Source organism: Dromiciops gliroides, chromosome 4 (assembly GCF_019393635.1).
Source record: "Dromiciops gliroides isolate mDroGli1 chromosome 4, mDroGli1.pri, whole genome shotgun sequence".
NCBI lineage: Eukaryota > Metazoa > Chordata > Mammalia > Microbiotheria > Microbiotheriidae > Dromiciops > Dromiciops gliroides.
Window position 1 is genome coordinate 280,542,862 of NC_057864.1, and position 27,041 is coordinate 280,569,902.

At 35.6% G+C, this 27,041-nt stretch overlaps 1 pseudogene; it reads right to left on the minus strand.

Annotated features, from left to right (window-relative positions):
* Positions 1 to 27,041, minus strand: LOC122755027 (annotated as a pseudogene).

The window sequence follows — 27,041 nt, forward strand, 5'->3', positions numbered from 1 at the left end:
TCAAAGGCCAAACATATATTCATTAAACTGAGACAAATATTCTATGCCATCTGCTGAAGAACTTAATACTCAAGCAGGAAAAAATTCATCAAGAATATCTGTCTTATTCCAAGTTTAATTATTTAGCACAGGAATTATTCATTTATGAGTCCATTTGAACTTCACACTGAATTTATTTTACAGGGCTAAAATAACTATGGTCTTTGCTAGGATATGCAGAAGAGAATCCATTGACAAAGCCACTAGGTAATGGCACCATGTTATAATTATCATCTCCAAAAACAATAATTTTCTATATATCATTTCCATTTTCCAAATTTTCTTGGGAATTCAGACAAGGCAACAGTTGTAGGAGAAGACAATAATTATGAAAAATTTCATTAGTTGGGATATTATGCAGGGAAATACTGGGATGTGTGGTACCCTTAAGTTTGTTATCTGTGGTGTTGATGTGATACTAGAGTTCCCTTAACAAGCCTTCACATTCATTTTGACATACATCATTGTAGTAATATTAAGTTTCAGTGGAGTGTAATAATACTATATTACATTATATTCATATTATAATAAGTTTTAGAGAATGTTTCAATTTTTGTTTTTATTATATGTTTCATGGGTAACAACTAAGATTCTGTATTTCCTTAAATATATATATATATTTTTTTGAGAGCTTTCACTGTTTGATTTGATTATTGACAAAGCTATTTAAAAGTTGCATTAAGCTCAATTTTGTAGGAAATTTTCCTGATTACCAGCATCCAAACATCAACACCTAAAAAGACTTCTATTCCACAACTCCACCCAGAGGACATCTCAAGAATCATCTGAGAAAAGACTTCCAAAGGCTTAAATGGACATTTTCCTGTTTTCCTTTTCCACATTGTTTACACTACTTATAATGTCCACCTGCTAATGGGGGAGTGCCGCCTTTAGTCTTTGTCAATATGTCACTCAATTTCTTTTTCTCTCTTTTCATTCCCTTTACTTAGTTTGTCATAAGCATCTGTAATGTTATTGCTTCATGTGAGGAAATGATTTTTCTTCAATTGAGGCACAGGGGGGATTGTGAGAGTTGGAATAACGCCCCCTGCTGGGAGGAACATTTTGTGAGCTCTGGCCTGAGGCAAGCCATGAGGCCTTGGCATCAGGAAGTGATGTTTGTTCATGCGTACTGTTGATCGAAGTTGCCAGCCAATTAGCTTGGAGCTGTGTGTGTGTGGATGGCCCTGTTTCCTGTTGGAGAAGAGGTTTCTGGGAGGAGGAAGGAATTGTTGGGGCCTTTTGGTTTCTGACCTTGCTATGGCAGGTCAAATGCTGGGGTCTCTTAGAAATAGTTAAATTTTTACCTTTCTCTCTGATCATTAGATTCTAATGCTCTTTAATAAATACTTAAAAGTCTCTTGCTAAAGCTTCTAATTTCTGGTGACCACCCATTAGATTTTTAGGCAGTCTAGCTAAAATTTTAGCTCTGTACAGATAACAACTTTACATTGTGAAACAAGTGCTTGGTACTTTCCTTTGGAGGCTTTCATTTATTTGAAGAGCCTGAAGAATGGTCACTTTTTGCTTTTTTACCTTGCATTTTTAAAGAAGTTTTAGACAACGGTTGTGAGTTTGACTCTCACATGTCCCTGAAGGCATGTGATTTTCATTTCCATTAAAAGTCTACTCAGGGGGGTGGCTAGGTGGCGCAGTGGATAAAGCACTGGCCCTGAATTCAGGAGTACCTGAGTTCAAATCTGGAATCAGACATTTGACACTTACTAGCTCTGTGACCCTGGGCAAGTCACTTAACCCCCATTGCCCTGCAAAAAAAAAAAAAAAAAAGTCTACTCAGGAGGTATCTCACTAGAGAGGGGCTGAACATTTTCATACAACAATTTAGTCAAAATATTTGTACCATCATGAACTTCATCAGGTATTAAAGATGCAAAAAGTATCTGAAATATTTTCTGGATTCAGCTGATCTGATTTCAAATCAATGCTAGGATATTAAGATAATTGTAGGCAGAGTTTGAGATTGGATAGGTGTTTTTCCACATGAGGCTGATCTTGGAGAAGGAAGCTATTACTAATTCTTGCTTTTGTGAAGTGTCAATTTAGGCAACTTCCTTGTCTCTTTTCACAGACTGATTTATTATGGGCTGATTTTTCAATTGGATTGCCTTCAGACTAAACATGATTTTCTGCAAGTACCAAAGTTATAATATCATTGTCTACCAAATATTCTAGACCAAAAAGTTAATGATGTGTAGCTACTACATAATTTGGATCAGTAATTGAAGCACTTAGCATATTCTCTTGATAAACTGTTGAAAACATTTTGGTGGCAGCATCACTACCAGAACACAATGCTAGAGATTCTGGTTTGGAATTGCTAAGGCTGAAACTTTCTGTCTTTTTAACTGGAAACTCTACAATGGATTAAAGTATTGTTTTGGAAATGTTCCCTTCCTAGATAACCATGTGAACCTCTAAAGTAGGAACTTCAAATATCTGATATCTTTTAGAATATGGTCTTTTCAAATTATCATATTCTAGCCAAGTTCCATCAGAATTCAAATTCCAAGGAGGAAGGAAGAGTTGGGGCCTTTTGGTTCCTTTGATTTGATATTATGTCACATAAATTATTTGGTGGAATAAGCCTTCACAATGAAATGAATAGAATTGTAAGTCCTTATATCAAAAGCCTTCTACAATGTGCAGCATAAATACTGAAGATAATTTTTCCAAGACCATTCTTCTTTGTAATTTGGTTTTACAATTGTTACAGGAACCAAATTGTTATACCCCCATCAAGGGGATGTCAGTATTTTATTTTTGACAGTTACCAGATTCTTTGAACACATCTGTTGCTATTTGTTTCCACACTAAGAACACTGAAAGTGCCAAGAAAAAAATTACATGAAGAATGTGTTCCATTTGTAGAAGCAATGGAAATGCAAACAAGGGGCTTTCCACATTGCCTAACTTAAAATGAAGTTTTGATAGAAACTTAGTAAAAAATTGTTTCTGACTCCATTGATATGAGTTTCAGCCTTTCTAAATCTATCTGAAACATTCTTTATATAACTTTCATCTTTAGCTCCATTCAAATGATGAATAGTCAAAAGCCGGCTCACTTAATTATAATTTGTATACAAGTGTTGGAACATAGATTCTTCTGCAGAACAGTTTCATCACAGCTTTCTTTAATCCTTCCAAGTGCATTAATACTGAGAGAATACAGTCTAACCAACAAAGAGTATAAGTATTTCTTCACTGAAGACATGTAGATTCAGTTGTCTGTTCCACAATATCAGCTTCCAAAATCCTACCCTATGACAAAGATTCAGCTCCCTGTTTGGGTTCTGCTGCCAGTCTTCCAAAACAACAGGTAAATCTGATGAAGTTTTATACAAATTATATCCATTAGGTCTGTGAACAAGCTCACTGTTCATAGTTCCTTCACTCTAAATTGTTGCTGCCATCTTCCTTTGAATTTGATTCCAAAGATGAAGCTACATTGCTGCCTTCCAAGATCTTGCTCTTTGGCTGTTTATGGGGAGACTGATACTTTTACAACTCAACAAAACCCATAATATTATCAAGTGACTTATGCACTGTTGATCTTCACACAAAGAGATAGACTCTTGAAAACTGATTCAACCAGATTTTAAAGTATTGAAGTTTTCCTTCACTCTACAAGCTTGACAACACGCATCTGATGTAACTTTAGCTAAATCACACTTTTCCCCCAAATACCTCACACTGTGGAGTGAAGATATCCATATACCAGTGCCTTGTCCAATTACTGGTAAACCATTTCCAATCTTCTGGGAAATTCTGAGTCATTGGCTGATTTTTGTAATTTGTCAATATGTCCTTAGTCAATATCTCTAAGCATATTTCGATGAACTGTGATGTTGTGCCTGCCTCCCACACACCAGAATGCTGGGTATGGCTCCACCTTGGTCTCCAGATCATGCAGCCTTATGACATGTTTGATTTCACTATTTTTAACTCTTATAGAGAAGCATCTTATTTCTAAGTGATAGATAATATGTGGAACTTACTGAGAGATCAGCAGTTCTAGAAAAAATAAAAGAACCTACTATAAGAAACATCTCCAAAGTTGGTTGCCTAGAGCTTAACACATCATTCAACACACTTACCAGATTGTTATCATATCAGTTGATATAAATAGAAATTTCATCATCCCTAACTGTTCATGCACAGGAAATTTGTAATGTGATGGGTCATGAACTTGAAAAACAATAATTACATTGTGTTTATTTCTTTGTCAGGTATGCTATTGAGTTTGTTATATTACTTTTCGAGCATGGATTGGAGGGAAAATAAATTTAATTGGAATAAATATGAAACCATCTTAAGTTCAAAAATTCAACTTTTTTCAGTTAGAGATGAAGAAGACCTGCATTAAAAGTACTTCAACTGAAAATGGTGTAAGCAAATTTTGTTGACCAATACCTTAATATAAGTGAAAATTATGACATAGGTTCCAAAAATTAATAGCGTTTGTTTAAAAAACCACATCATCTGGACAGAATGTAAGACTCAGTCCCACTATTAGATTCACTATTTAATTTACTAAAAACTTTAGAGTCTTCTAATTGCAAGTTACACTACTGTTAAGGATTATACTGAGAAGATGGCAAGTAGGACAGCAAAAGTCTAGAAATTATAAAAGAATGAATAGTTAAGGGAATTGGGGATACTTAGCTTCAAAGGGGAATATTATGATTAATGTATAATCACAGAACTGCAAAGACCTCAGAGGTCATCTAATCCTGCTTATGCCTGAATACAAATACTTGTTATGAAATCCCTAAGGAATTTATATATAATATTATACTTTATGGTTTCCTATAATGAGTACCGTATCACCTCCCAAGACACCCCATGACAAATTTGGATAATTCTTAATTCATCTAGGCTCAAATGTCTTAAAACGTTTATTACCTGGGGCAGATAGGAGGTGCAGTGGATAAAGCACCAGCCTTGGATTCAGGAGGACCTGAGTTCAAATCCGACCTCAGATACTTGACACTTACCAACTGTGTGACCCTGGGCAAGTCACTTAACCCTCACTGCCCTGCAAAAAAAAAATTATTACATGACCTAACTATTTTCAGCAATACAATGATCCAAGATAATCCCAGAAGACTAATGATAAAGTATACTATCTATCTCCAAAAAAAATTCTGATAGTGATTGAATACAGACTGAAGCACACTATTTTTCACTTTCATTCATTTAATTATTTTATTCAAGTTTTCTTACATGAAATTACTAATATGGTACTGTTTCACATAATTGCACATGTATAACCTATATCTGATTGCTTATCACCTAAGAGAGGAGGAAGGGATGAAGGGAAAGAGGGATAGACTTTGGAACTCAACTCTTTAAATAAAAGTGCTTATTATTATATGGAAAAGAAGGTTCCAGTATTACATACATTATCAGTATGACCTTGGACACCCCTAGTTATCTGTTTTCTCATTTTTTCAAATGAAGCAGGTGATTTAGATAGCCTCCCAGGTCTCTTCATGTTCTAAATCTATGGTCCAAATTGTTGGTAATGTTTTCCTTAAATCATAGAGTTCTTGTGGGGCTAAATTAGATAATATTTGTAAAATAATCCACTTCATGGGGAAGCTAGGTGGTGCAGTGGATAAAGCACTGGCTCTGGATTCAGGAGGACCTGAGATCAAATCTAACCTCAGACCCTTGACACTTACTAGCAGTGCAAACCTGAGCAAGCCACTTAACCCCATTGCCCCACAATAAACAAACAAACAAATAAATGAATGAATGAATGAAATAAAATGAAATAAAATAAAACAAAATAATCCACCTCCAAAGAAAGAACTGATATTGATGGAACAGACTGAAGCATGCTATTTTTCACTTTCATTTTTTTAATCAAGATTTCTTGTACAAAATGACAAATGTGGTATGTGGTAACATAATCATACATGTATAACACATATATGATTGTTTGCCACCTCAGAAAGGGGGGAGGGAAGGGAATAAAAGAGAGATAAAAATTCAAGCCCCAAACTATAAATAAAAATATTTATTATTCAAAAATAATTTGAAATTGTTAAATGACTTTATTAATGTGAATTACTATTATCTACACTTTTCAACATTTTCTTTTTCTTTTAAGTCTCAGCTCAGATTCCATATAGTTTGTAAACTTTTCTCTTTCCCCCACATTTGCCAGTCTTCTCCTTCATTTGAAACCACTTTAAAATATATTTATCCTTGTACATACAGAAGTGCTTCCCTCAGTAGAATGTAACTTTGTAAAGGGCATGGACTGTTTATGTCTTTCAGTATCTATAACTTCTTACTAATTATTACTGAAATACATGGAATTCCATCACATAAATGATGAAGAATCACTGAAAGTATATATCTGTGGGCATATAGGTATCCATTCTTAATTTTATTTCTCTAAATAATCAAAATTTCAAATGAACTATGGGGCATTGGAAAGGTACGTAGGGAAGATAAGCAAGCTATATTATCTTACCAATAATAAATTTTGAGCAAAAAATGGTGTCAAATATACATCAACCAAATACAAACAAAGTAAGCTGTTTAGAATGAATGAGGGAGGGATAGCAGATGGATGGTTGTGTCAGTGTCCTGTAGCCTGTACCATGTACCATATAATTTAAGTGATCTAGAAGAACTTTATGGTCTGAATCCCATGTGGAGGGTGAGGATAAGCATCATATAGGGAAAAAAAGATGGCAATTTAGTGTGGGCTATAGCTTTAGAGTGAGAGATTACAATGATGAGATAACAAGTCATTTGAACTGTTGAGTCTGTGTATCCCCATATATGAGCACAATGTCTGGCATAGAAATACTGTTTAATAAATGATTCTTGATTGATTGAGTGCAATCAATGAAAGATAAATTGTTATCATGAGACCTGTAGTTTAACTGTCATGTAGAAGTATTGTAATGACAAGTTTTTTGGTGACTACTTAACTTGAGGAAACTTCATTGAGAAGACATAATTACCTTTGCTATATTTTCTTACTCACCCAGCTTGATTTAACAACTTAGATGGCTAACTTAACTCTGTCCACCAGGAAGCCCTCTGTAAAGGACTAATATAGTATCACAGATTTAGAGACTGGAGCATTTAACCCTTCATTTTACATATTAGTAAACAAAAGGAGGGAAATGGCAATTATTAGTCACCTGCTATATACCAAGCACTATGCTAAACTCTTTAAAAGTATCTCATGTTAGCCTCACAACGACCCTGGGAGATAATTACTATTATTATCCCAATTTCATAATGGAGGAAACTGAAGCAGACAAAGGTTGTTACTTGCCCCTGGTCACATGGTTAGTGAGAAACTGAGTCCAGATTTGAATACAGGTCTTTAGGCAATCAATCTATAAACACCTTTTTTAGAACCTACTCTGTCCCAGGCACTGTGCTAAGTGCTGGGGATACAAAAAGAGGCAAACAACCATCACTATCATCAAGGATCTTGTAATCTAATGACAAATCTGACTTCAGGTCCTGCAATCTATCCTCTGGGCCCCCATGCTGTCTCTTATTTTCTTGCTGGCTGACTTACTCATCTCAAATAATCAACTAGTAACCTGGTTTGCCAATCTGTCCCTTGTGAGTTAGGTTACCATAAATTGATTTCTCACAACCTGAATGTCCTTAGAAGAATTAATAAAATCAAATTCCCAAACATGCAAAACTCAGTGCTAGTCTCTGGACTTGGGATTTTTAATCACCCAAATATATACATCCCAGGAGACTTTGCCTGAGCAGTCAGGCAAAGTTCTCCATTAAGAGTTTCTATTTGATTATGAATTGCCATTTTCTAAACACGGTTTTTCATAATCCAAAGATTTTCTGTGACCTCAAATACATGTTTAGTTTCACAGCTGATGCTTGGAATAGATAACAGACCCATCTGAAAATTGTTCCAACATTATAAATTCTAATACAGTCATCTGCCCTCTAGTGAGTGTTCCTATACTTTGGTCATTTTCATATCTGTATGTGTGTCTGCATGCCAAATAGGACTAAACTAAAGTCCAAAGTACAGACTAAAGTGTTCAGCTCACAGTGATTTTTAGTGAATGATTTTCAATGACTCAACTCTAGGAAATATGCAGAATGGAGAGACAGATATATCTCCTCTTCTTATTCAAGAGGTTGAATAGCATGTGTTCTGCAGGATAAGATTAAAACAAATCAAGCTATATTTTAATCTGTTTTGTACCTTTTAAAACTAATTAGGTACAGGGGGCAGCTAGGTGGCGCAGTGGATAGAGCACTGGCCCTGGAGTCAGGAGTACCTGAGTTCAAATCCAGCCTCAGACACTTAACACTTACTAGTTATGGCACCCTGGGCAAGTCACTTAACCCCAATTGCCTCACTAAAAAAAAAAAAAAAATTAAAAAAAAAACCAATTAGCTACCGATATAGCATGCTAGCACTAAATGGTATTTATGTAACTATATACATGCTAGAGACCCCAGCCCACCGCCAATAATATGCTAATTATTTTATTTTCCATGATAAACAGTGAGGTGGTACAGTACATAGAATGCTGGACTTTGAAAAAGGGAGATCTCTCTTCAAATTAGACAGGGACTAGCTGTATAACCCTATGAAAGGCACATAACCTCTCCTAGCACCAGTTTTTTAACTGTAAAATGAATATGTCCACATCTACCTCAGTGTTGTTATAAGAATCCAAGGAAATAACGTGTAAGGTGCCTTACCAAACTTCGAGTATTATATAAATACTAATTGTTTCACTATATCGTTTGAAATTCCAACAAAGAATGCATGCAGTGCAAGCAAAGCACCTGGCACATAGAAGGCACTTTAAAATATTGATTCATTGATTGATTGAATATAAATACTTAGTCTGAACGTCTTCCTCTTAAATATTTTGCTTCCTTTAAGACAACTCATGAGTCCCTTTCTGCACGCTGCCTTCTTTGCTCCCTCCTCTTGTTAGTCCTCCTTCCCAGAAGAAATTATCCTGCATCGTACTAAGTTTTGAAAGATTCATTGGGCCTGGAGTCAAGAAGACCAGATGCTAAATATGGTTTTAGACACTTACTAGTGTGACCCTACAATTCTGTCCTACAATGTAAGCTATTTCAGGCTTGTAACTCTTTCCATTTCTTTTTCTTGGTGCTTGCAGCATGTAGTAGAGTGTCTCATAGTAGGTTCTTAATACATGTTAACCAAATTTAAGAAGAAAATAGCAAAAAGGAAAGCAATTTTGAGATTCTATTCATGTATCATGTTGCTGTGCTAGTAAAGAAAAATTTTCCTCCTAGATCATCACTCTCATCTACCTTTTATATGTTGACTTACCTCATAAATGGGAAATAAATACACCTAGAATCATAGAATTTTTGAATTGCAATGGAAATTAAAGATCAATCCCCAACCCTTTATTGTCTGAGTGAAGAAACATTTAAATTAAGACTTCTTAATAAAGAACTTAAATTACCTGGGGTTATACTATTGGTGGCAAAGTTTGGACTAGAATTTTATGACTCCTAACAAAACTCATATTACTTAAATGTGGCCCAGAAGAATAAATATCAAGATGAGATGTACCTTAAATGCCTTATAAAACTATAAAACCTGTTCAATAATTGATAATACTATTCAGCACAGAGTAATTTCAGACACAACCCTCACAATTAACAGCAGTTAGAATACATAGAAAAAGAAGAGAAGGAAAAGTTTCAGGAGCTAGATAATTTACTCTTAGAATATGAGTGAAACTTAGGTTATGTCCACTGAATACTTGAATGTAGTTGATGAGGCTTTGCAAAAATTAATAATAATAATAATAACATACAGTTAATTCAGATAAAAATGCTTACACTGATTATCATTATGTAGCAGGTGCAATTAGAGATGACTACTCTCTCTTTAGTTAATACCCACATTCTTCAGAATGTGGGCAGACTCATTCTTTTCCAACTCCTCTCTTAGTTGGCCTGTGGTGTGAGTTTCCCTCACTCAATGTCCAAACTCCACCTCTAACTCAGAAGGAGCATGAGCATCTGAGAAAAGTACAGGCATTTAACATAACTCTCATTCTTCCATCACTTAAGCATACTTACTTATGGCTTAGGCATTGCCTAAGGTTAACATTCTGAATTCACATGGTTTACTGTCTCACTCTGGAGATTTATAAAATTAATAAGTCAGTGAGATTCTTTCTCATATAGAGAGTTCAGAGACCCCAGCTAGAACTGAATTTGAATGTTTTAAATAGTTTTCAGACCTAAGGCTCCTTACATATTCTAAAACCTTCCTCCCCCTTCTCTACCTCTTCTTTTTCTCCCTCCATCTTTCGCCTTCACTCTTTCTTTCTATGCAATGAATGAAATGCACAAATAATATGTGCACATTAATAATCATAATTGTATATCTAGAGTAATCTAGTATTATAGTACCACTTAAAACAGAAAATTGTTCAGTTGTATCTATTTCTTCAGACTACCCATGGGGTTTTCTTGGTGAAAATACTGGAGTGCTTTGCCATTTACTTCTCCACTAGATTAAGGCAGAGAGAAGTTAAGTGACTTGTCCAGGGTCACACTAGTAAGTGTCTAAAGCCATATTTGGCATCTGGTCTTCTTGACTCCAGGCCCAATGAACCAATACAACAAGTTGCAAACTTTAAAATAAAGAAAAATTTGGATGAAACATCTGTACTATCAGACATAAAAGAACAGGGAAAGGGGAGGAAGATGAGTCATTGCAATAATCAAATTAGTTCAGAGTTAAAGTATGCCACTGATCATGTAAGTCTAATACATTGGTCAAAAATTTCCCATAGACTGGCTATCACAATGAAGACAAGTCACATTCAACAAACATCCTCTCCTCTCCTCTCTCTCACACATCACAGTAGCTTTTCACAATCCTCTGCATCTAAAAACAATTTCTATGAGTCACTCCATATCTCCTATATCAGGAAGAAAAAGTGCTAACTCAGCAATTATATTTTCCAGACCCTTCCATGGCCAAATTTCAGATTCCTGCTTTTCCCGATCTCCATAAGGTAGCCCCTTCCAACTCTTCTGGTCCAGTTTTCTAACACCTTATACCACACCCCTTCCATTTACTCCATAATCTAGAAACACTTGCCTCCTAGTTTTTCTTTGAAAACAGCACTCCCCCTCTAAATTCTGAACATATTTCATTGGCTATCTTCCATCCTTGAAATTATCTTTGTCATCTCTGCCTTCTAGCTTCATTGGCTTCCTTCATGTCCAGACAAAATTCTACTTTTTTTTTTTTTTTTTTTTTTAGTGAGGCAATTGGGGTTAAGTGACTTGCCCAGGGTCACACAGCTAGTAAGTGTTATGTGTCTGAGGCCGGATTTGAACTCAGGTACTCCTGACTCCAGGGCCAGTGCTCTATCCACTGCGCCACCTAGCTGCCCCAAAATTCTACTTTCTAAGGGAAGACTTTCTAGATGTTCATCAATTTTCATTCCTTTCCTCTGTTGATTATCTCCAATTTATCCCGTGTGTATGCATATAAACACACAGTTGCTTTTTCTAAGATAGATAGATAGATATACATGTTACATATGTATAGAGATATAGAGATATAACTGTTATATATAATCTTGTTTATACAGAGATGTGTATGATATTTTCCAATTAGACCATGAATTCTTTGAAAGCAGTGTTTTGATTTTCTTTTTATCCACAGAGCTTAACACAGTGCTTGGAATATTGAAGGATCTCAATGAATTTTAGCTGACTAACTGGCTGACTACATGCGGAGGAATCGAATCTAAAAATTTATCCTACAAATACAAATAATTCAGTTTAAATTCAACATTTGCAAGTGTCTACTATGTGCAAATTGTTTCAGACAATGAGAGAAATAATTAACAGAGACAACTAATACCTACATTGTCCCTGCCCTCATGAAGGTTGTGATCTAGTAAAGGGTATAGAATATATATGCACAAATTCAGTTCCACAATGATTTGTGTTAGATGCTGAAGATAGAAAGACAAAAATCAAACAATTCTTTCTTCTCAAAGAATTTGCATTGTGTGTAAAAGGCTTCCAGCTAGGAAGAGGAAAATTTGTACATTGATAAGTAAATGAAGAGACAGTTAGGTGGCAAAGTGGATGGAGTGTTGGGCCTGGAATCATGAAGACTCATCTTCATGAGTTCAAATATGTCCGCAGACACCAGCTATGTGACCCTAGGCAAGTCACCCAACCCTGTTTGCTTCACTTTCCTCATCTGTAAAGTGAGCTGGAGAAAGAAATGGCAAACCACTCCAATATCTTTACCAAAAAAAAAAATCCCAAACAGAGTCACTGAGTTGGACATGACTGAAATTACTGAACAGCAAGAATAAAAATGAAAATACAGAATATAAATAAAACAACAATAAAAAATTTGGGCAGTTGGAAGAATACTAACATCATGTAGGGGGAGGGCTCAGGTAGGGCCTTGTGTTAGGGATGACATATAAAATGAGTCATAATATGACTTGGAGATTCTGTGATAGGTAGATCATATAAGGGAAAAATCAGGTGATATTCAAGATCTAGAAAGGGAAAGATTACATGGGAAAGAACTAAAATAATCACACTGTATGGTCTCTTTTAGCCACCTTGAATCAGACACCCTCTCCAGTACGTATAGATGCTAAGTGATCTGCTTAAGTGTATGACAAGGCTACAGAAGGGCATTTTGAACTATGTGTTACAATATAGTTAAAAGTTGCAACTTAAAAAGGCTAAGATGATTAGGTGAAAAAAGGATGTTGACTAAGAAAACATAGCACACATAATGATGTGAGTGTTCAGATTGTCTTTGGGGTATTTGCCTAACCATGCATTATCAAGAAATTTATGGAAAAAAACATTTTATAATCATTAATTGAGGAATTGTATTCAGCCTCTAGAATGCTTAAATACAATCCAAAAAATTTAAAAGCAAAGAATGTGGACTATACAGTACTCTAGCAGTATTGGTTTATAGACTTGTCTAGGAAATCTTTCATTTTACTGTGTTTGTATGCCCAAATTTATTTTTATTAACCTCCTAGTGATTAGAAGTAGACTTTCTTTCAAGTAAATTGTTTTTCAATGAACAGAAAATCAATGCTTTACACCAGTCATGAGTCTTTACTACCTCATTTATAAATATGCTGACAAGACAAATTGTTTCATTGCTGAAGAATTACTGTATTAACAATCAGTAATTCTAATAAAAGTCTAATGCAATACAAAATAAGCACACTTGACAGACTAAGCAAAAAACAGCTATTTCCTGTTGATGAGAACTAATTGTGTCGAAACAGAAATGAATTCGTCCAAGGATGAAATCAATGCTCTTAGTCCTTAATCAAGAGACAAATAATTGATAATTTTATTGCTTTGGGCATTCATTATATGGGAAGTTTTCTGAATTACAAATCTTATGTATATTAACCCTTCTAATTCTGTGTCTGAAGGTCTAAAGGCAAGCCTTGAGGAAAGCCTTTTTATAAAGGGTCACACCTCTATACTTCATTAGAATGAATTTATAATAATATTTAACTGCTGGACTATACTTAAGCCAATTATGGCATAGATAGCTCTAAATTTAGTTTTAAAAAGAGAAGTAGTCAGCTCTGTATGCAGAATAATACTTTCCCTTTTGACTTTCTGCTACATCTTCTTATGTTTGATCCTGTCCTTACAAACCTGTAATCATCAAGTTTCAGGCAGCAAGTTCTTTAATGTGAAAATTGAAATAGGCTGAAAAGATTACTTCCAAATTCAGGTAACACAGGACTGTGCCCTGCAGGGCTGTATGATACAATTCAGAGAGACTTGTAGGGCTGCTTAAATTGTGGACATATGGAATGGGATCAAAACAGTCCAGCAGGCGTTATGGGATGGCTGCCAAAAGGATTTTACAGAAGAGTGTTTCATTGTCACCTTCACTGCATGGAGATAAAAGCTTAACAGGGAGCAAGTGAATCATTCTGGTGCTGATTATAGAAGGTAAGATGAGCTTCTGAAGGGAAGTCTATAAAAATAGTAGGCTGGAGGTCTTCAGTGACACACTGCTAATTTGGAAGCTTTCATCCTCCAGAATTTTCATTATTGATGACACCACTGAGAGACATGTGTTTGTACAAGGAGCTGTCCATCGTTGTCTACAGAACACCAGGAACTCAATTACCCTCTACATTAATGGGAGATGATTAGCTAGTGGCTTTTCAAAAAAGATGCAATGGTCTGGGTCATTTTTCACAATATTTGGATGGACAGGTCCTGCAGCCATATTATCTGTGTGTGAGACCATGGGCTGCCAACAACATCAACAATGTATTTCTGACTGAGGCTTCATTTTTATTCTATTAAATGTGCAAGGTAGTTTAAAGTGAGAGCAATAGCCCTGTAATATCAATTCCCCTACTCAGAATATCCCATTTTCTTCCTACCATAAAAAAGATGGAATATATAGCTTTACTATCTGATGTAGTGGGAAACTATGCAATACAAGGAAAATGATAAGAGAAAACTGGAATGGATTGATCAGTAGATTAGGAGTCAGGAAGATACGTGTTCAAATCCTTCCTCTGACACTTGTTGCATGAACCAGGGGGTGGGGGGAGAGAAGGTAAATCAAATCACCTCTTTTAGTCTCAGTTTTATAATCTGTAAAATGAGTGGTTTGAATTTGATGACAACTAAGGTCCCTTCCAAGTTGAAATCTATGATCCTTTGAATTAATATTCATAATATTTGAAGGCTTATAAAGTTATTTCCACAAAGTTCAGTTAAAAAAAATAAAAAGCAGAAAGAGCATAAGTATATTAATATAGAAATTGCTGTGTTAAATTTTACTCTTTAACAATTAAATAAAAATGAGAGGATGATTTATAATCATGTATTTAATGGACCCAGCATTTTGAGCAAGGATATAAGGATATAAAAACATTAAAACAGGACCCCTGCCCTCATGGATTTATATTCTGGCTGGAGAGATGAGACAGGATTTAGTACACCCCCAACCAATGAAACTCTTAATTCTATGGTAGTACCTATAAGAATAATAGGAACTCAGAGAAGGGAGGGTTCTAAGCTCTGAAAGGTGATGGGGGCAACAAATGGAGTTAAGAAGATTCCATGGAGGACAAAGTTTCAGGAAGAGTAGAATTTACATGGGGGAAAGGAAAATGGGACTTCTGGGTAGAAATTGGGTAATAGTTTTATAACTAGCACAGAATGACTGTGCCAAATTTAGAGGAAATGGACTTGAAGTATTTTGTTCATGTAGAAAAACAAAGTTTAATATATATATTTAGCCAGAATACTTCAAACATAAATACACCAGATGGTGAGTTGGAATGAATTCCTCCTCTGTCTACCCCTTTTCCCCACCCAAAATGGAGGTCACTTTTCATATGACTTGCACCAAGTTTTATCCTGGGCCCCCAAAATTATTACTTAAGGCTCTTGGTGGGGGGGGGATAACTGAAGTAAAGGTATGGCAGCAGAAATGATCACATATGAAAGGGCCTAAATATATAAAGGGTCAATCATCATAGGGAGCAATGACAGAAGAAGCACAATATATAGTAATACAAAGCCTGTGGTTTAGAGGAAAGGACTCAAGAATAGTCATCAGGAGACCTGGGTTATTGTCCTAGCACTCCCACTAAGTGTCAATCTGAGTTTGAAATCATATTCATCCTAAGTCCCTCTATCTCCAAACATCAAATGCAAAGTATGGATATCTCTAAGATTGTGTTCACTTAAACCTTTTTTGGGGGGGAGGCAATGAGGTTTAAGTGACTTGACACAGCTAGTGTCAAGTGTCTGAGGATGGATTTGAATTCAGGCCCTCCTGAATCTAGGGCCAATGCTTTATTCACTGCACCACCTAGCTGCCTCCTCCACTTAAACTTAATTCAGTATGATTAATTAAGCACCCACTATCTCCAAGGCATTATGGTAGGTGAGGGGGATACAAAGTTAAGTTAAAATAACCTATACCCTAGTGGGAGTTAAATTCTTTCCCCACCAATATCTACTCCTCAGAATTTCTCTATCATATCCCAGGAACCTCTTCAACTTGGGAGATCATTTCAGCCTTGTAACTCAAAAAAATACCCTTTGTCCTTGGGATATTTGCCTCTGATTGGAGGATGGAGGTTTCAGAGGCTCTTCTGTTTTTACCTTCCCTAGTACTGTAGGGGGCCACACTATCTTCACAATTCCTCACAACCTGGGGGTAATTTTGTGCTCTTCAGTATCTTTCACCCTTTCATCCCTTGCCACCCCACCCTCACATCAAATCTATTGTCAGGACCTGACAATTTCTCCTTTACAACATCTTGCCAATATACTCCCTTCTCTTCTTTGACATTGACACTACGCAAATGTAGATTTTATCACTTCATACTTGTGTTATTGCTATAGCCTACTGATATTCCTACCTGCCTCAAGTCCCTCCCTACTCCAATACATCTTCTGTTTAACCACTACAGTAATTTTACTAAAGCACCAGTTTGATCATGTCACTCCCACCCAATAAATATCCATGACTTCCTATTGCCTCTAGGATCAAATCTAAAATCCTGTTTGGCATTCAAAAGCCTTCATAACCTACCCTCCTATATCTTTCCAGTCTTTTCACATCTTACATGTCTCATCTTCATGTATTCTTCAATTAAATGACACTAGATTCCTTTGTTTTCCAAGTATAAGACACCATCTCTGGCTCTGGCCATTTTCTCTGGCTTCCTCCACACCATGACTGAAATGTTCTTCCATTTTTGAACCAACTACTAACCTCCTTGGCTTCCATCAAGTAATAACTGAAATCCCATTTATTACAGGAAGTCTTTCTCAACCTCTCTAAATTCTAATGACTTCACTCTGTTACTCATTTCCTACTTATCCTATATATAGCTTGCTTTGTGTATAGATAGATAGATAGATACGTTTGCATGTGTCTCCCCCTTTAGATGTCAAACTCTTTGAGGGCAGGAATTATTTTTGTCTCTTTTTGTATCTTTGGCACTTAGTACATTGTCTGGCACATAATATGCAATTAATAAGAATGTTTTGATCCATTGATAGGTAGTAATAGGTATATAGCAAGTGATATATATATATATAATATATATATATACATACACACACATATAGAAGTACACATATTTGTGTGTGTGTGTGTGTGTGTGTGTGAGAGAGAGAGAGAGAGAGAGAGAGAGAGAGAGAGAGAGAGAGAGAGAGAGAGAGAGGGAGAGAGAGAGATTTGTTCTTAGCCAAGAGATGCCATTAGGCTCATTTTCTTTTTTTATGATTAGAAAGAGTAAGGTTTTTCTAGTATGCACTTTTAAATGTCTCATTGATTTAATCCTTGGTATTGCAGGATGTTTCCTGGACCAAATAAAGAATCGTCTTTTTCACTCCTGTGGTTTTTTGGAAATTGATATTTTTCTTCATCTAGCTATATACTTTGCCATTTGCTTTAAGAGTGAAAAAAATAACTAATGAAACTTGCTCCTCTTTTTGAGATGTATTTTCAATGCTTGTAACATATTCATTTTGAAGTCTGAGGTTTTCTAAGCACTTCTCTTGACAGTAAAGCTTTTAAATAAGTGGGGGAAAGGAATTGAATGAACTCTAGTCTTCTGAGCTTGTGACACCAACTAAAATCAAGTGGGATAACCATTATTTTCCTGAATGCTTTAACAGGAGTTGATTATGCTTCTCTTTTCTTTTCACACATGGCTGCTAGAGCATCAGTGAAATTGCCAGGCCATACACAATCTAATAAAGGCATATTAATAGATTATATGGCTATTGTATGAGACCACCCTGTTTAAATTCAGCGAAACTCATTACCAGGTTGACTGAAGGTGATGCATTTTTCATCCACAGAAACTCATGATTGTCAGTTAAGTCACAAAGTACCATGCATCAGTGAGAGGGAGGACGGTCATACCAAGGAAATTACAGATCCTTGAAGGTCTGGATTAAATAAAAAAAAATCTAAGGGGCACCTGTGCCAGTGAAGATAAGCAAGAGCTTAGGGTCATGTGATTTCCACTATAGCAGACTCCTCTGTAGAATCATAGCAAAATTCCTATACCAGCAACCAGACATGAGTGTAATTGAACTACTATCCCAACAGTCATACAACTGGGTATGACAGAAGCTATTGGTTTATTACTCTGGTCTGAAAATGTAAACTTGTTTAGAAGAAAAATACTCTTTGCCTTTTCATTGTGGTTCCTCCAAATACTGAATTTTTTATACCCAAAACACATGACCCATGATCTTAATTAGCTCCCTCTTTCCTATAGGATTAAATAGAAAATCCTCAGTCCCTCATTTAGAGTTCTCTACATTCTTTTTGTGTTTTTAGTAAAGTTCTATTTAATCCTATACTCATGTGTCCCAAAATACAGATTGTAACATTAGACTTTTCAGACAATGGTTAGGTACAGCCATCCTGTATGTCCAGGTACTGTCTGTTTTTCTTGTTTAGAGGAGGGTAGAGGAAAAAAGATAGAGGAGGTATGCCTAAGTAGAAGGGATGGGGGGATAAATTTTGAGATGTATCTATTTTATATCTCTCCCACTCCTATTGCATTAGGAAAATAAAACAAGAATAACAATTTTTGTAACAAATGTACATTGTCAAGCAAAACAAATCCTTTAAATAGCTGTAGACAAAAATATATATTTGATTTAGCACTTTAAATCTATCACTTCTCTGTTATGGATGGCAATTATTATCATCAGTCCTCTGAAATCATGAATGGTCATTGCATTGATCATATTTCTTATAGATTTTAAAGTTGTTCGTCTTTATAGTGCTGGTTTAATTTATAAATGGTTCTCCTGGTTTTGTTTATCTCATTCTTCCCTGGCGTCCTTTAAGTACCAAGTTAAATTGCATCTTTTATAGGAATTCTTTCCCAGTCCCTCTCAATTCTGGTGCTTTCTGCCTATTATTTATTTCTTATTTATCATATATATATATATATATATATATACACATATATATGTGTGTGTGTGTGTATGTAGCTTCTTTGCATGCATTTACTTATTATCTCATCAATTATATCATGAACCCCTTGAGGGAAGTGACTGTTGTTTACTTCTCTTTGTATCCCCAATATTTAGCACCCTGCAGGGCACGTAGTAGACATTTAATAACTTTTGATTGATATATGTCATCAGAATCTAAATACATTAGACATGGTAAGTGCTTCATAAATTTCTGTTAAATTTATTTAATTGTTTTGAAGGGAGTAAGATCTTCCATAATTTCTTCTATATCTTTCTATCAAGAGATTCTTCCCCATTTCTTTCCACAAATCATGCATAAAGGATCTACCCAATGAAGTGGAAGCAATCATCTGATACTTTTAATTATCTGTTGCACAATACATCAATAATCCATTTTCTATTCCCATTATGAATATCCTCAATTCATTTTAAGCAAGTTATCATGGACAACATGCATTGTATTCGCTGTGTATCTTTCAACTACGCTTTAGCTTACCTCTACTTTCTCTTCTTTCAAAGTCCTCTTATTCCATTTTTCAGAGACATAAATGATCAGTGGGAGAACATTGTTCAGGAGGCTTTGTTACAGGAAAATTTCAGTTTTACAAACATAGCTTGAACACTTACGTGAAAGATATGTTACTGAATCCTCAGAAAACAGATATGAAGGAATAGTTTCATGAAACTAAATCCAGGCCAAGATTTTGTTCAGACCTGCATAAATCATCTAAGCTTGAAAAAATATGCCAATCCTTTGAATATAAGATAGAGAAAACATTGTAGGGTAAAAAATTTCCTGGACCAGGCAGACCATGAGTCAAGTCTCCTTCATGTATGATCTTTTTGTGTAGAGACCCTAATTAAATGATGTCCCAAAGGGGATAGTTTCCTCAGGGCTAACAAATTTCTATCTGTATAGAGGAAGCACAGAAGATATCCATCATACCCCCTCAGGGACTAGTACATTCCAAAGGAAACAATGTTGATTATTTATGGCTGTAAATAACAATAATACAACGAACATTTTTTATCCTTTTGGAAACTTTAATCAAGCCTACTCAAGTGTAGTCGTACCCCACTTGCCTACTTCTTGTAATACTTTCCACTATTAGGTTGCATCATATCTTATTGCTTGCAAAGGCATTTTGCAACCCCTAAGAAAAAGAAAATCAATCCTCCCCCTTCAGAGGGTAAGCCTTGTCCCTACAGAATTCCCAAACTACCTGGAACTCTCCTTATAGATAAATTCTTCTCTCTTGAATTGACATACCAAATGACTTCATCTTAGTGCTTGTATAACAATATGAGTCTACTTGCACAGAGCATGGGTGAGAGGTCTGGACAGCTATTCCAATCTTTTTTTTTTTTTCTATGAGGTACCAAATGATACAACAAACCACTTCTGGTCCAAGGTTGGGAGGAGTATTCTCTGTCTCACTTTCCCAATAAGGATTCCTTTTCCTTTGAAACTACATACATAATCCAGGTTTAATTTTTGAATTCTGGAGGTGTTAAAATTCCTGAATCATTTTAACTAGTGCCAAAATTTCTCCAGAGATCCATGAAATACATATGGAATTGAGCTTTCAATATAATCTTTCCTTCATGTTCCCTTCAAAAGAAATATCAATTTCCCTTGCCTTATAAGGATAAGCTCTCTAATTTTAAAAGGAAAACAAATACAGAAAGCTTCAAAGAGCTATAAAGATAGCACAAATGGATTAGAAACTTGGGTTTAATCATTCAGGGTTTCTGGGCCATCAGTCAACCTATTACTATGTTCCTGGTATACATAAAAATTTAAATCTGACTACTCTTGTCACAACAAGGAAAGGATCGATTAAAAATGAACAAAAGAAAAAATTGTGAATTATTTCTCATATATATGTATGTATATATGTGTATGTATATATATATATGTGTGTGTATGTATATATATATGTGTTTGTGTGTGTATAAGCATCTATGTGAAAACTGGTCTTAGACAATGGTAATAAGAGTTTCCTACTAATCCTTTATCTTCTCTTTAAGGCTATACACATGGAAGAAGTCAAGGAAATTCCTTCTTTTTCCCCTGCATGGGTTTACATCTTGGTCACGTCCTGGCCAGCAATCTCTCTGTTTCAAACTGACTCTCCAAATATAGGACAGTTTCTATCCTTCTAGAAAGACTACTCTAAGTGCCATAAGTGATGGATCAAGGAGAAGAAAGAAATCTCCTTCCATCCCTTTCTAGGGTTCTCATCCCCAACTATTCCTGAGTAGTGTGTGCCTGTCTCAAGATCCTCCAAATATAGCTATCTGAAGCCTTTCAGACTAGTAAGTCTGTAAGCAGAAATTGAACTCAGGAATTTAAGACTATCTAACTCAAGACCTGGCACTCTGTCCATTTTGCCCCCTAGGTGCCCCTTTAAAAAGATTTCAAATAAAAACTGGGAACTTCAAACTACAAGAATTCCAGTCTATAGGAAAGCAGTTTTGGTCTTGAGAATGTAATAATAAGAGATCTTTCTCTAACTGTCTAAGTAACCTTGGCATCTTGGAATATGCATCCAGTTTCTTTCTTTAAGAAAATCCAGCAGAATTAGCATAAAAATTAAAGAGGCTATAGTATTTTGGGCAGGAACCCTGGATTTTTACCTGAATAGGGCTTGGGTTCATACCCTGTCCTCAATGCTTATTAACCATGTGAACCCAGTTGAGTCACTGAGTCCCTTTAGACACTTACCACATGTATGCCTTGTAGTACCTCCCTCATAGGGTTCTTGAGAGCATTGAATGGGATAGTTTTTGTCTAGTGTCTTGCCCACCCAGAGAAGGCATATCAGTGATAATTTCGGTTTTGTAGTTTGTTTTCTATTAACCTAACTCAAATAGCCATTACTGGTATTGTTATTTTATCAAGATTTATAGCATTACATCTCAATCAGTCTCCTAATAACTGAATCCAAATAACAAGGTTTAAGAGGTGATACCTTTCATGAGATTACTAAAAGAGGATTAGGGAGACTTCAAATGATTTTCAGTTTAATTTCATAGATGTTGGCATCCTGAAGCAAATTTAGACAAGATAGCTTGTATACTCCTATTAAAATAGACACTTTAGAAACTTAGAAAGGAATTTTTTAAATATTGCATCTTGGCTCTAATAATGAATATACATATATATATACACATATACATACATATACATATATACATACATATATATATACATGTATATATGTGTGTGTGTGTGTGTGTGTGTGTGTGTGTGTGTGTGTGTGTATATATGACAATACCCGGCCCCTTTTAATTCTTGAATCTTTACTGTTATTAATTGGTTTCATTAGTGTTTTGTTTGGGATGTGTTATAATGATTATGAGGCATGTTGTATATGATTAATATGTCAGGCTAGAAGCTTAGGATAAAAAGAAAAGAGGTTAGAAGTTTTAAAAGTTAGACATAAAGCCCAATTGTTACAAGCTATGCTAGAGCTACAGAATAATTGGGAACTTCTAACTATTATGTTAAGAGGAAATAGATAAGTAGCTATAAATGCATTCATGCATGTATGCATGTATACATACATACATACACCATGAAATGTCTTATGATGATTGTGAACTGTAGGAATTAATATGTAGAATAGGACCCACTTAGACAATAGGTATATCTGATTATCTTTCTGTCTTCTTATTTTATCCTGGGTCAGACACTTGAGTTATAGTAAATCTATTAAATTAGAACACAAAATTGAAGTTGGAAGTTATTTTAGACATCAGGTTCATACTGAAAAATGATTGATTTATTAAACAAGAAGAGAATTTTAGAAAGCTACTCAGAGGAGTAGTGTTTTGAGGGATGGTACTAATATGATGAAACAATAACAATCTATAATGAGCAAAATTCTAAAACTGTCTTTTATATCCAATATTCAGGATAATTCCTTGGCAGAGGAATTAGAGGAGCTATGGTTACCTATGGCCCCCTAGAAACTTGTCTCTCTATGTATCCTTCAATAAAACATGCAAGGAATCCAAACTCTATGTGTGTATGTATGTATATACACACATACATTTTATATTCTCTCCTTCTTCATGCTAATGGAATCTTCTAAATACAGTAGCATGGACCAAAATTTAAAAAAACAAAAACAAAACCTGCCTTCAAGAAACAAGAAGAAATTCAGAGAAGAGCTCTTTCAGGATTTCTGATTTTGAATTTTATTCTTCCTGGGGACAATTAACATCTGCTAACTGGAACATGCTAACAGACATCCTGACTTCTAAGGGCATTTGATTTTTCTTATCTACTCTGGAGTAAAGTAATTGAATGATTGGCTAATGGCAAAAGATATACATGGTATGTTCATACATACATCATTCAACAGATATTTATTTTTTCTTGAATAGAATTTTATTTTCCAAAATATATGTAAAAACAAATTTAACATCAATTTTTTAAAACGTTGTTTTCCAACTTCTCTTCCTCCCTCCCTTCCCACACCCCCACCCACAAGAACTCAAGCAATTCAAAATAAGTTATACGTAAGTAGTCATGGAAAACATTCCCACATTAGTTAGGTTGTGAGAGAAACCAGTTGAAAAAAAACCTAAAATTTCAGATTAAGAGAATGTCAAAGAGGAAAAAAAAATGCATTTCCATCTGATGGTATCTGAAAACAGAAACTAATTTTTAATTTTTTTTTCCTCAACTGATATTTATTAAGTGCCTAAAGCATAACAAGCACTGGAGATGCAAACACAAAGAATCAAACAATCCCAACTCTTGAGAAGCTTCCATTCTAATGGGGTAGTTGATTAATACATATATAAGGACGTAAGTAATAAATGTAGAATAGTGAATGCAAATGGGGCAGCTAGGTGGCGCAGTTGATAGAGCACCAGCCCTGGATTCAGGAGAACCTGAGTTCAAATCCAGCCACAGACACTTGACACTTACTAGCAGGTGTGTGACCCTGGACAAGTCACTTAACCCCAATTGCCTAAAAAAAAAAAGTGAATGCAAATATTTAAAAAGGAGTTAAATACTGGGTAGTTTGGTGAGGAAGGGCAGTTGGATGTTTAATGCAGAGGGTGACCCTTATGTAGTTTATGACACACATTAAAGGAAAAGAGGGGGCAACTTTGTGGCACATTGAATAGAGCACTGGCCCTAAAGTTGGAAGAACCTTAATTAAAATCTCACCTCAGATACTTGCTAGCTATGTGATCCTGGGAAAATCACTTTACCCTAATTGCCTAAAAACACCTGTGGCCATCTCCAGTCATTCTAATCTTGCCACTGCACCCAGATGGATTTGGAGGAGAGAGTAAAGCTGATGAATTTGCACAGCCCTCCCTCACTTAAATTCAATTCACTGCAAGTCATGATAACATTCTGATGCCATAGCCCTCTTAGAGAGTAAAGGACAAACTACAACTGAAGGAAAAGAGGCATTCTTTTGGATGAGTGATGTAGGACAGGTTTATTTCCTTAGATTTCTATATGAATAGGACTGTGCCCCCCCCCCTTACTTTGAAGTATTGGTGAAAATTCCATGATCAGTATGAAACTTATGCATTCACTTTGAGTTGTCTACTTTTCATCACCATCATCATCATCTTCTTCATCATATTCATCATCAAATCAAGCATTTATATACCACTAAAGTTTGTAAAACACTTTCCAATATCATCTCATTTTATTCTCACAACCACAGTAGGAGTTAGATGTATTTTTTTGTTTTGTTTTGTTTTGTTTTTGTTTTGTTTTTTTGGTTTTTTTTGCAGGGCAATGGGAGTTAAGTGACTTGCCCAGGGTCATACAGCTAGTAAGTGTCAAGTATCTGAGGCCGGATTTGAACTCAGGTACTCCTGAATGCAGGGCCAGTGCTTTATCTACCGCGCCACCTAGCTGCCCCCAGATGTATTTTTTAATTGCACTTTGCAAATGAAGAAATTGAGTCTGAGAAAAGTTAAGTGAATTGTCTGTCCATGGTCACAGAGAGTTGAACTCAGGTCTGTCTGACTCCAGATGCAGAACTCTATCCACAGTACCCCTAGGTACAATTCACTTATATACTATAGGAAGAGTAAAATTCTGACATATGCATGAAAATTCTGGTGCATCACTCTGTCTTTGCCTATATCCACTCATCATTGTATATGGGGGAAAACAATGGACTTGAAGTCAGAGGACCTGTGGTATAATACTCTTGGTTCCTCACAGAAATTGTTGTCAAGAATTACTATTAAATACCTACTATGGCCCAGACACAGTACCAAGTTCTAGGGATACAAAGAAAGAGGTGTGTGTGTGTGTGTGGGGGTAACAGTTCCTCTTCTTAAGGAGTTCATCATTCAATGGGGGAAAAACATTAAAACAATTATGTGCCAAGAACATATATACAAGAAAAATTGGAGGTAATCTCACACTGAAGGCACAAAAAGTAAGGAGGACTGGGGGTGGTTTCTGTCAGAAGGTAGGATTTTACTGATACTTGAAAAAAGCCAGATTATGAATGGTTTTAAAAGCCAAAAAGAAGATTTTATAGTTGATACTGGAGATAATAGGGAGCCACTGGGGTTTACTAAACAAAGTTTTTACAAGGTCAAACATGAGTTTAGGAAGATCATTTTTACAGCTAAGTGAAGAACCTATTTAAGCCAGGAGAAACTTCTGCCTACAAGAGCAGCTGGCAAACTATTTCAATAATCCCGGAATGAGGTCATCAGGCTGTTGGCAGTATCAGCAGAAATAAAGGGTGAACACAAAGATATTAGGAAGGTAGAAATGACAGGACTTGTAAACTGATAGATATAAGGGGGAGGGATAGAGTGAGCAGTTAGGAATGACATCTAAGTTCCAAGACTGGGTGATTAGAAGAATGGTTGGCACACTTGAAAGTAAAAGTTAGAAAGAGGGGAGATTTTGGAGGGGTCAGTAGAGATAATGAATTTGGTTCAATAGAACTTTTCAATTTAACTGTTATGTAATTCATGGCATAGGTTTTTGTTCGTTTGCTAGTTTTGTTTTATTCCCTGGATGAAATCTGTGGGTTCTTTTAATTGGCCTTATGTTCTGTGCTCAAAAGTTCTTTGCAGTTTTCTTGCATCATTTATTGTATTAGGATGTTCAGATTTTTGTTCTGAGAAATCTTTGATCTTTAAGTTGTTCATGTATCCTGTTTTTGTGAGCCATGTGTTTTGTTTGTATAGAAATTGTGTTCTTTAACTGTACTGCATTTTGCCTCTCTTTTTCCAGATTGTCCTCTACTTCAGTATATTTACATTCTGAATCATTTATTCTCTTATGTTTCTTTTGGGAGATTCTCCACCAAAAATTCCTTTTCTTTTTATTTTGGTAATTATTTCTGCTGTGTAGGCCATAAATTCTGTCGTATGTTCCTGCTCTCTGAAATTGCATTTTTCTCTTGCACCTTTCAAGAATATCTTTACTATTGTTGCATGCTCTCTTGAGAATCCCTAGGAACTGTTGCATCATGTTGGTTAAATTGCATTTGTCTTAATATGTATTTAGAAATATTTGGACTTATTTAGATGTCTTAGTGGTCATATTCTTTCTATTTTAGTTTCTTCTCTGTTGATGTAACTCTTGTTCTCTAGGTCTTTAAATGATTCTTTCTCCTGAGATTTTTAGTGATTTCAATCTATTTTTCTTACATTCTCCTATGCCTGTCTTCCTGACTCCTCCTTTTCATGATGAATCCCCATCATGGTCAGACATAAAAGCAGTCTCACGCTCCTCCCATGGTAGTAAACTCACTTTCCATGGCCTCTTTGACCAACTTAAATGAATTCTGGGAAGACTGAACTTGCTCCAGCTGTATGCCAGTCCTCTTTTCTTCAGTGTCAAAACAGTGTCTCCCATGAGCTTTTATCACACCCCAGTTTCCTTTGTTTTCTATTTTTCTTGCTGAGCACTGGTATGCCAT